Here is a 12845-nt window from a genome sequence, read left to right on the forward strand (position 1 = left end):
TGGAAATTTGCCCTATAAAATAAACATTCCAGCACGTATATTCATCTATATAACTGTGGAGCTTTGTTTGAAAAAAATAAAAAACCTGGAAACAACCTGATGCTCATCAGTAGAGACAGGCTTAAATAAACTTTCCTATAGGACAAAACACACGGAATATTAAATGATTCTTTTAAAGAACGTGTTTTGCATTATTTATTAGCCCAGGGGATATTCATGACACATCATTAGCTTACAAACATAAAGTTACAGCATAATCACATCTCTATAAGAAAAAAAGTCAAAATCAAGATGTATGTAATGTGTATTATGGATAGGTGGAGAGGTATATTCAGAGTTAGACAAGGATGCAAACCGTACCACCATGAAATGATATTGATTATCTGATTACCTAAGGTGGGAGCAGAGGATGGAGTAAGAGTAGGGGAAACTACTAACTCTTTCTTCTGATAATTTTAGATTTCTTACTTGTTCTAATTTAATAACAAAAATTAAAAGTGTAAAGCACCAATAAAATAGAGAAAATGCAAACACATTACTTTTGGAAGGAGAATGGAGAAAACAGCAAATAGGGCTTTTCAAGAATAGTAAGAGACCATTCTGTATAGAAACCTATGAAAATAGCTTTAAAAATCTAAATGAAATGAAAAAATAACATACTGTAGAAATGATCAAATAGTACTTATTCTAGGAAGGCAAGGATGTTTTAATTCCAGAAAACTGGTAATATAATTAATCATATCAGTAGATCAAAAGAGAAAATAATGTATTTATTTCAATAAATGACTTTAAAAATGCATGGATAAAACAGAAATAAAAGGATATTTCCTTGGCATACTAAAAATACACATTAACATACTTCATGATTAAACCATAAAGATACTTTTTTTAAAATCAGAAACATTGGTGCCATTCTAGTCAATTCAGTAAGTTCAGGAAAAAAATGAATACATTTTGGAAGAGTAAGACAAAAATATTATTCCCAGATTGTCTGCATTAGAAGAGGACGTGATGAGCTGTATCACTATTACAACTAACTAGATAAGTCAGAGACAGTGAGACAGAAATAGGTAGAGAAAATGTATATTGTTTCTTGTACAGGAGCAATAAAAAGATAGAGAATATAGTGAAAAGGAGTGCATTCACAACAGAAACAAAAACTATAGGATACCAAAGAATGATTTTAATAAAAATGTTTAAAGTCAACAGCAAAATCTATTGAGGCCCAAACAAAAAGGCTTAAATCAAAAGTCTTATCATCTTGATTTAAATAGAAGAATTAATAACATAAATATGACAATATGTCCAGTCTTCCCAAACTAACTTATAAATTTAATTTAATTCCATTTGTACTCCAAATGGGATTTTTCCCCTCATAAGATGATTCTAAAATTAATCTAGGAAATAAATAAGGAAGAACAATCAGAAAATGTTTGGGATAGAATGAAAGGGACTTGATAAAATGAACTCCAAAGCTACAATAGTTAAAACAGTGAGACACTGGCAAGAGAATAGACTGATGAAAAGGCAAAAAATAATACTTCACCCACACGTGAATAGGAATTTAGCATGATGAAGGTGTATTTCAAAGCAGAGGTTAAAGTCTTAATAAATGACTTAAGTTTAAATGGCTAATTAGAAAAAAATTTAAGTCAAATCCTCTATCTCAGAAAACATTAAAATTAATTCCTCATGGATTTTTTAAAGTGAAATACCAAAATAAACCACAAAAGAAGAGGAAACTGTAGAAAATATTTCAACTTAGGGGAGGAACGATAGTGTAAATGAACACATAAGCAAAAGAATACTATAAAACAGTGATAGTTTTAAACACACCAATTTTATATACAAGCAAAAAAATGAATGATAAACCACTTGAAACCACTCAAAAGATATATGATAAGAGTATATCATTAATCTATAAAAGACTCTTACAAATTAATAAGAAAAAAAAACACCCCATTAGGTAAATAGACCAATGCCAGAATCAAACAATTCACAAGAGAAGAACACCAGAGAGCCAGTAATGTGTGGTAATAAAAAGTTCTACTTCCTGTAATCAGAGAAATGCAAATTAAAAGAACAACAAAGCATCAGTTCTATGATATCAAACCTACAAAAATTAAAGAACACAAAATGCCCAGTATGGGTGAGAATTTGGGGAAATGGGTACTTTCATGCATTACCTATGAGTGTTATTTTATATGCAATCTTTCTGAAATGCAATTATATAAAATGTTTTAAATTGGGCACAACCTTTGACCAGGGGATTCCACTTCTAAGAACTCTTCCTAAGGGAACATGCAAAGGCAATTGCAAATAATTTTGTGCCTTGTCGTTCATCACAATGACATTTATAATGGTAAAAATTTTAAATGACCTAAATGTCCAACTGGGGCTGATTAAATGAATTTTGTCTCTTCTCTCTGATAGACTAGCATCTATTCTGTCTTTTAGATTTATGTTAAGAAAATTTGTTCACATGGGAAATAGTCACAATCTATTGTCAACTGTGAATCATAGGTAACAAAACAAAACAAAGAACAGAATTCCAAGTTGGTAAAGTAATGACCACACCCATGCATTGAAGAGAGACTATAAACATAGGGGGCCATGTCTTCCCTTTGACTTGCAGAAGTTTTACAATGAACATGGTGTACTTTTATATATAGAAAACAAAAAAATCTCATTTTTGTGACAATTTTTTGTTATCAAGTTTCCAAATATTCCTAACCTAAACAGAGTCCTGGGAAACATAAACAAGTTGGCAGCTTTTCAAAGAAAAGAGAGAGGAGGACTTTGAGTTTTTGGCAAAGCAGCGTTTCGTCCCTTAGCTTCCCTGCAGAGCGGTGAAGCGCCCACTTAGCCAGGACGCAGATGATGGATATATTGCTCACGGATGGTGCATGTCTGTAATAAGTGATGTCATAACTCTGACAAGTAAGCTTGGCACATTTGTATTGAGATAAAAGTAAACATACAGGGGCTTCCCTGGTGGCGCAGTGGTTGGGAGTCCGCCTGCCGATGCAGGGGACACGGGTTCGTGCCCCGGTCTGGGAAGAGCCCACGTGCCGCGGAGCGGCTGGGCCTGTGAGCCATGGCCGCTGGGTCTGCGCGTCCGGAGCCTGTGCTCCGTAGCGGGAGAGGCCACAACAGTGAGAGGCCCGCACACCGCAAAAAAAAAAAAAAAAAAAAAAAAAGTAACATACAGGATCAAGGAAAAATGGTATTTATTCAACAGGTTTGGGGTGCCAGCTGCAAGACAGACTGCCAGTTGGCTACCACTAGGACAGCGGTAGGGTGAAGAGTCTGCCCTCAAGTTACTTATAACCTACTTGGAGAAGAAACAAAGAGGGAGAGAGAAAAAATGCAAATAGTTTTTCCAGTATAGACTGTATTATTGCAAAGTACTTGGGTGTGTTACTGGAAGAATGCTCTAAAGAGAAAATGAAGTGCCACAATTAGCTTCCAAGCTGCTACTGTCTTCTCCTGCTCCAATCTCCTGAACAGGGTCGCGGAGTTTTTCAAGACCGCACAGAATGCTACAAGTCTAAGCGTTGGCTGTTTGCGGAGCACACATTAGCCCCACTGCGTGGAGTTGCCCTCCGCTGCACCTCCGGTTCCTCACCCTTTGCACACCTTCCCAGCTCTCCACCCCTCACTTTCCCAGCCCAGGTGTTGTGCCCCACCCTGGACATCCCTCCCTCTTTTCCCTTGGTCAGTAACTATGTGACCAGAAAACCCTCCACCCTACCAAGCCCAGAAAACCAAAATAAAACCCTAACAGCCTTAGGAGATAAAATTGTGAGTATGATACAAATATTAGGGGACAGTCACAGAAATGAGGGAAGGGATATCATGAGATGAGACTGGAATGAATGAATGAGTGAATGAGTAAAAGGTTTAATCTGATTATCATAATTACTAATATTTAATAATTTATATAGCATTGAGTTTCAGAATATTGAAAGAAAACTGTAACATCAGACCCCACATGAAATAGAACATTTAAATTAAATATTCAAAGTAGACATCAGAAGCTTCGTGAGAGGGAAAGCCCCTTATACCAGGAAGGTGGAGTCAGAAGCTCCCTACCTGTCACAGACATCACTCTGCTCACAAACACTCCTGCTGGTTCCCCTTCCAGACACATGGTCTTCTCCCCTTGACATTATGTGTGGCCACATGACTTGCTTTGCCAATGAAATAGTAGCAGAAGTGACGTGTCACTTCCAACAAAAGCTTTAAGAGTGAGTGCCCGCTCCATCAAGTTCTCTCTTTCCCTCTCCCACAAGAGGAGGGCCGGCCATGTTCCAGATCAGAGCTGTGTGTCAGTGGGGGTCCCGGCCAGCCTTCCAGAAGCATATAACATGAGCAAGAAATACACCTTAGTTGTTTTAAGCCTCTGAGATTTGGAGGCTCTTTGTTACCTAGCTTACTGTAACTATCATGCTGTCATAGGGCAATAAATTTAACTCTAAGATTTCAGCCATAGAGGAAGAGAATAGAATGGTACATGCCTATCTGATTCTCCTCTTTCCTGAGAGAAGAAAATGCACAAGTCCATTACGAGCTGGGGCTAAATCTCAGAATTGCTTTGTCTGGATTTTTAAACAGGAGACAATGAGGAACATATTAAATTAGTCACAGAAAGGGGACTTTTCTGCCCTTTGATATTCTAATTGAAAAGTAGCAACACTACCTCCCTTGCAGAATTGGGTTGAGAACTAGAAATGAGGTGGGGGACTTTTCCAGATCTCTGATTGGCCTTCGCTGACCCCCAATGACCTGTCTCTATGACTTACCTGAGGCCACAGTAGCCTGTTGTAGTGGATAAGGAGCAGGATTGCACATAAGTTGTCATCAACACAACAGCTGAAGTTTGCAAATGCTGTGATTATTTATATGAACAGAAGCAGATTAAAAGTTATCACTATTATTACTCTCATTCAGAATTGAGGTTATCTCGAGAGAGAGAGAGGGATATTGTCCCAGCTCCAGAGTTGTGAACACACGACGTGACATCATTGACCAGGTACGCCCCGAAGAGGAAAGCGCCCAGGGCCACAGCTCTTATGAGATGACTGAGTTGGATCTAGTAATGCCCAGAGTTTACTGTCAATCTCCCAGATTCCCCGACCCAGAACTGGAGTCCACTTATTTGCCTGGAAGAATTTGGTTTGCCCATTTCCTGGAGTTATGAAGCGAGAACGACACAGACGGCAGGAAAATCAAGAGAATCTCCATCAGATCACTTTTACATGATAGAATTTCAGGAAAAAAAATCAAATTAAAACATTCATCCAATTAGTAAAATATATGGGTAGAAATGAACCGTTTTTGGATTTTTCTGACTTCCGCGATCCCTTTGGAATTCAATTCATCATCTTTGCCAACGTCAAATCTACCAACTCAGACCCCTGTGCCTAAGTTAATAATATTTCAACTGGAGAATTTGGGAGAGTTGTGAAATTCATAAAAGAGATATTTGAAACTCTTCATAATTATGCCAAGTATATCTAGATTTATCAGAACCACCTATACTGGGGGGTGAGAAAATGTCATCTTTTAACAGATAAGTTAATTAGTCCAGTAGCCTGAGCATTGACCAGGGAACCAGAAAGTTTAGCCTAGTTTCTCCTCCCAAAGTCTTAAGTTACTGAAATGTGACCACAGCCATCTCCCCCTCCCAGGCCTGGGACAGCGACTCAGTGACCAGGGAATGCCTTCCAAGAAAACACCTTTTGAAGAATTATAGGTACTAGGCAGATTCTCTCTTCCAGGTAAAGCTAGCTGCTTCTGGGCTGTTGGATTCTTCAAGTGGCAAAGGCAGGAGGCTCTTCTGACAGCAGGAAAGGGCAGATCTTAAAGCCTCCATCCAGAGCCTGGTACGCTTCCAAGTGCTGAGCCCAGGGATTTATCCAGACAAAGGGCTCCCCTCTGCAGTGAACGTTTCATCTGCTTTATGAATGAATTACAGGCAGTAAGGAAGGCCAGATATCAAAGTGCATCTCCCTATAGAAAGCTATTAATAATAATCTTTATTAAGCTTCTATTTGATGTTGTATTTCCCTATCTTCAAAATTTTTATCAGACCCACTTTAAGAATTAAAATCCTTTCACATTGACTATTGTGGGATTTTATTTTAATTTTCAGTTTTTTCCTCTTTTCTTTATATGGAATGCTGTGGAGAATCAGATATCATGCTTGAAAATTATAAATTATTATTGAAGTTTAAGGCGGTGTGCTTTTGAGCTTGTGTATCATTGCTTTATTATCTATTTAGAGGTATTGAAACATTTGAGTTAAAATTAAAAATGTAATATATAAATTCATTTTTCTTTGTTTATTCAGAATGTTTTATTGCACACCTGCTCTGAGACAGCCACTGCACTAATTTTCAGAAATACCAGAAAGAAATATATGTATTTTTTCAGTTTTTTTTTTACCTCACAGTCCCAAACTCTTTATAATTTCTTACATTTGAAAAGTTCTATACGACTCCAAAAACTGTTTCCTCTTCTCTCTTTTCTGTTTTACGTGTATCCCCAAGATCCAAGTTGACACCAGAGACTTCTGTGGTTAATATGCCTAATTAATATCTGTTAGCCAACCTCCTTAGACCATCGTCTATAAAGTACATTTATAGGACTAATTTGTTTTTACTTTCATTTAGGTGCACTAATGCAAATTAAAGACATTAACTACTCAGGCATGAGAATCATTTATAACGAAAAAGAAAGGGGCATGTCTTTTCCAACATAAAGTGTATGGAATTGCTACAGAAATGGCCCAAGTGAGCCCTACTGGTTTATTCAATAAGGGTCCTCTCAAATTCCATCTGTGAACATTTGGTCAGTCCTTTTAGGGAAAAAAGACGTTTCTCCAGGTTCATATTAATTTTTGTGCACATCTGCACATTAACCGAATCCCTACCCACATACCACTTCAATTAAAATTAACGGAAGTCCAATCCTTGAGTGGTTTTAATTGCAATATGTAGACTATAAATGGCGCCCATCTTTAACCACACAAAAATGATTTCTCTCCTTGGCCTCTCTCTCAGGAATAATATTGAAGCAAAGGGTTAGTTATTGTGGAAGAATTTTCATTTATTGTGTTTCGGCTCCAAATGATACTGAGACCTAGCAGTGGGCAAAAGGCCAATGAAAATTAATGCAAAAGTACAATTAAGGAGTATTTTAAAGAAATGCCTTTTCATTCTATTCAAGGGCAGACGGTGATGTGCGTTGCCAGAAAGAGGATAATGTTGGCCATGCTTTAATGAGGCAAGCATAATTATATGTCAGCTCTATAAATGATGCAGTAAATGGGTTTTTCTCTTAAGCAGGTTAAATATTGTCCTTACAGCTGGTTTACAATAGTCACAAAATACTCCTCTCACAGATTCCTCAGAGATACACTTTAAAATGGATTGTATCCAAATTATCTGTCCTTTAAACTAGCAGAGTAAGATTTAATGTTCTCCTATTTCATTTATGAGCATACCCCGCGTCTGCATTTCGGCTTGCTAAATATTTTCAGCCCCGTGCTGATCTATTGAACCTTATTTATATACTCAAATTAAAACAATAGGCAAGACCACTATTAAGAGTTCTGCTTTTGGAGTCTGCCTGCTGATGCAGGGGACACGGGTTCGTGCCCCGGTCCGGGAAGATCCCACATGCCGCGGAGCGGCTGGGCCCGTGAGCCATGGCTGCTGAGACTGCGTGTCCGGAGCCTGTGCTCCACAACGGGAGAGGCCACAGCAGTGAGAGGCCCGCGTACCACAAAAAAATTAAATTAAATTTTTAAAAAGCTATAGGAAAAAAGAGTTCTACTTTGTTTGTTTTGTTCAGAGCAAAAATTTCTATGTCTGCACCTTCTTAAAAGCAACAAGTAATTGACTCTCGGTCAATTATAAGCAGAATCGCTACTACACACTATCAGCATTTTTTTTTTTTCTGGTACGCGGGCCTCTCACTGTTGTGGCCTCTCCTGCTGTGGAGCACAGGCTCCGAACGCGCAGGCCCAGCGGCCATGGCTCACGGGCCCAGCTGCTCCGCGGCATGTGGGATCTTCCCGGACCGGGGCACGAACCCGTGTCCCCTGCATCGACAGGCGGACTCTCAACCACTGCGCCACCAGGGAAGCCCTATCAGCATTTTTATCTTAAAGAAGTAATTACCGTGTCTCAAATAATAAGCTAAGATAAATAGAATTGGTCATTGAAACAGAAAATATTAAGAAAGAAAAAGTCAAAGATGACACCCAGAAATGTCAATGAGGTTAATCACACTTAGAAAAGATGACCCAAACCTTAAGAATGCATCAGAGCTGGAGTTGGAGCACGGGTTTTTATTTTACTACTTTATAGCCTGCTTCACAACTACTTGGACAAATACAAAACAAGAATTACAGTGCACCATAAGTTATTTTAATATCCTGTAGTGGTGCATACTTCCAATGAAATCCCAAGACTATTATTACAGTTCTCTGTTTGTGTGAAAATGTCAAGTTGTTTCGAGTGACTACATACACTAAATTATATATAACTGTTACTTTATAGCTAATAGGCACTAAAATTACTTTAAAACAGAAATGTAAAGTTATATTTTCATCCTTTTTGACAGACAATAAAGCTTATTTATGAGATACAATTTTTCAAGCATTAAAACATCTCATGTTTACAAAAACATTAAAAAATATTATTACTCGATATTTAAAAGAATGAAAAAATCAAAACCATTAGGAAAATATTTGTCCTGCTCGGCGACTTCTCTCTTCTGTCAAACTGTCATAACTTCGTTTATGAATGTCACGAGTTTAAATACTTTTAAAATTAAAAAGATTTGCAGGTTCAAATAGAGGCCAGTGATTTAAGGTCCATCTTGTTCCATCATGCGTTGGCACAAAATCCTTTCATACGTATTTTATGTGAATTGTTGACATGTGATAGGTTGTACCTGTGTGTTTTCATCTGGATCCTGACAAGACATGTCCCTTGATTGTCCTATGGCTGCATCACTGGTTGGAGTTTGGTTTTGCTCGTAAACAGTCTCTCATTTCTTCTTCTGCAGTGGGACTAGGTTGCATGAGAAGTCCTTAGGTTTCTGCTTCCTCCAATCCATCCATCCGTCCACAGCGCTGGTGGGAAATGTTGGGGAGACCGAGGATGAGCAGGCAAAACACAGCGCCTGCTCTTCCCCTGTGAGGCTGATCATTCTGTTGAGGAAGAAACAGAGAGAGGCAAAAGCTCTCCCAAAGTCACACAGCTCCTCGGGGCATGCTTTGCCCTTTGCACAATGTTAAATGATGATGCAAACTGGCCAAGGGTAGCAGTCGACCCCCAGAGACAGGTCCCGCCTGTAGGATTGATACTGGAAAGTCACTCCACCCAGAGGCTGACACTGACCGCTCTGGCTTCTGGGGTCATGGCTACCTTTCTTTAGCAAGTCAGCCTGGTTGTGACAAAGCACAGACAGCGGGGCATGTGCTTTCGAGCCGGGCAGTGAGAGCATGGCACCAGGGCTCTCTCAGCAGATCACGGGCTGCCCTGAGCCTCTAAGCAGCTCCTGGGAGACGCTGGAAGCATCATGCTCTGTATGGGGGATGGCTTTGTTCCGGGCAGCACACGAGGAGTTGGGGACTCTGGATCTAAGGGCACCCGACTGTAAGTCCAAAGCCAAATGCAAGGGAAAAAATACAATAACAAAGGATTCCAAGAAAAGTAATCCTTCCAGAGGCACCTGCAAGAAAATCACTTCACAGGGACGCTGGGTGGACACGGGGCTTGGGGCTGTCCACCATCCACGCCCTTCCCAGCAACACCCAGATTTCCTTTAGAAGCATTGCTTCCTCCCTCCCAGAAATCTGAAAATAGGGGCTCTGGAGTTTTCTCCTGAGAACAGAGGTGTCTCCATCATGTCGGAGGCCCCTGCTGGGAGAACGCCCTGGGCTTCTTGTTTTCTAGTTTTTGGAGGAGACTGGCTCGTCTTCCTGCCTTCCCACCAGTTCCCTGGGGCCCCCAGATCCTGCCAGGAAATTCCCTTTTCGCTTTCAGGGACCAGAGCTGTTTTTCTCACTTTCAACCCAAGAAGCTGTACCCTCTGTGGCTGCCCTGGCATCTTTCTCCACCATAAGCTTCCTGGCAAGATGACAGCCTGGCAGCCTTTGTGTCTGAACTTCACACAGGGAATGGAGACCTCCTGCTTCTCCTGGCTCTGCTGCCTAAAACCTGACCCATGTCCTCTGCAGAGCCCATGTCTCAAGGCATCCACTAATGAGGGAGCACCAAGTTCTCAAACCTACCTCCTAACAGCTGCTGGGAGCCCCACCAGGCCTACAGCCACACTGAGTCTATTTCAGATTGCAGGCTCAAGGCCCCTTCCCACTCCTTCTGCCGGTATGCCCTTCGCTAGCAGGATATGGGGTTTCCTTGCCTGGCAGATCAATATTCTCCTCTAACTGCCAGTGGCCCCTCCGCCCAGGATCCTCCCGGGACTTTGCCACTGGGAAGTTGTTCTCATGGCTTCGCTTCCTGACCCGCCTCCTTCAGTGGGCCCATGCCTTCCTTCTCATGGAAGGAGAGTGAAGCCCCTGAGGATCAGAGCCCGGACCACCATCTGATCAGCAGAGGGCTCCAGCATGGGGAGGAGGCCCACTCCAGGCACCAGCTCAGCTCTGCAGCCCAGGGTGGGAGTGGAGTCTGGGCTCTAGGCTCTAACACCATGGTCTCTGCAGGAGGCCCAGCAGGAAGCCAGCGAGCAGCTAAACCAGGACAAAATGTTTAGCTGTGTTTTAAAAGACTAATCTCTGATCACACCCCACAGACTCTGTTCTTCCTCCCCAGGCTTCATTAACTATTAATCCAGCTCACGGGCAGGGGAAAGGGAACCCTTCTCTTCCATAAAAAAGGAAGAAAAAGATCATAGCATGGCAGAGTTTTGAGATAAAAAATGTTAGGAAGACATAAATATTGTCAAACCTACTTAGCAATTCACCAGGACATGGATGCGCAGGTACCTGTGTTTATGTGTCCACGTGTACAGGCGTGGGTCCCGGAAGGCAGTGGGTCCTGGGAATAGTCATGAACCCAAAATACTCACAAACGTTGCTAAGTAATCCTTTGATTTGGTATTGAGTTAATATTGGGTGAACCTGAGAAGGCAGGGAGATTTACCTGTTGGGTTTACTTGGGATTATGTTCAACCTATAATGGCTGATGTAACAACTTCATTCCCTAATATTTAATGAAAAAAACCCATGCTTTTCTCAGGAGTGATGTAACATATCTTATTATTCATTGACTAGATCAAATGGGGGGCTGATGAATAGGTGGCATTAGCCAAGGTGAAATGTGGCACGATGTAACCAGGTGTCTTCAGAATTTAGGTAAATAAAGGTGTTAAGCCAAGTCCCAAGGTACAGATGATATTCAAATAGAAGACTATTAAGTATATCCACTTAATACAAGAAACAGGTAGACTTGAAATCCCTGTGTTACTCACATCTCAACATCTTCAGAGGTAAAAGGCTGCATCTCTCCTAATCCTGGATGCCTGGAGAGTTGTTTGCCCAAGGAGTTTCCCCGTCACCCAGAAGGGATCCCTTCTGTTGAGAACAGAATTCCTCATTCTTGCAGGATCTATTCCATGGAGTAACAGCAGAGCTAACCCTTTCCCCACCAGCACAGGCATGGACCCTGACAGGCCCAGGACGTCAGAGCACCATGTCCCCCACGCTTATAACTGTTCCTATGATTAGTCATGGTACCCAAGCCACGCCGGTCAGAGCTGTCTCTAAGATGTTAGCTCTCCTCTCTCCAAAACTACTAGTCCTTGACCATGGTGTGAATGGCCATATTTTCTGTTAACTTGGGGGGTAGGGGGGAGGGGAATGAAGCCAAACAGAAGAACACAGAACCCAGAGATGAAAAAGACAGACAAGGTAGATCTCCAAGGACATAGGCTCAACTCTGATCCAGCCAAATTACTGGACCAATCCTGTTGAGTTCCTACTTTCCTGTAGGGAGTTGCAACACGGGATTCGGTCACTTGCAACTCAAAGGATCTTGGCCAAATGTTGTCCTTTGTGAGTGGTCTGTCTCTCACTTCAGCTTCTTTTGCAATTCCACAAACTTCAGGGACCCCAATAGTTAATGCACCTGCTTTTTTTAATCCCCAGCTCGATTTACAGCAATAACCACCAAGAAACACAAGTATACTTCTTTCTTAAGCAAAGTAGGGGAGGGCTTAACTGTAAATAACAAAGGGTGTTGGCTTTCATGACAGTTTATCAAATTTATGTTCTTGAAAAATTGAAAAGTAAACTACATCTTAGCAGAACAAGCACTAACTGTGAGTTGAGGCTGATGTAAGCCGAGAACTTGTGCAAAATTGAATTTCAAGAGGGTGTGTTAGGAGGCCAGCATTTGCTCCCTGGTGATGGGGACACAATTGAACCAGAGGGTCCACATTTGGGGGAACTGGCAGGATAATGATGGCAGAACTGGCCCCAGGTCTTGGAGCACATTATATTCCCAGAACTATGCTCCAAGCAGCACGGTAAGCAGCCGCAGTGAAGCAAAGAGTGCAACATGAGGGAGAAATTGTCAGAGGTCATCTCCAGCTGAAGACAGAAGACCCTGTGTTATGGTTTGTCCTTCAGCAGCTGCTGTAGGAGGGACATCGCAGAGAAGGAGAGGTACAGGGGAGGGAAAGTGAAAAGAATCAGAGTTTGGGCGTCAGATGAAGAACACAGATCAGTGAGGTTTATCCTAAACCTTCCCCCAAACACACAGAGACTCCCCCAGAGCTGCTGGCTACTCAGTGCTCACCAGTCC

This window comes from Mesoplodon mirus (assembly GCF_964341445.2).
Source record: "Mesoplodon mirus genome assembly, chromosome: 2".
In the NCBI taxonomy this organism is placed as follows: Eukaryota; Metazoa; Chordata; class Mammalia; order Artiodactyla; family Ziphiidae; genus Mesoplodon; species Mesoplodon mirus.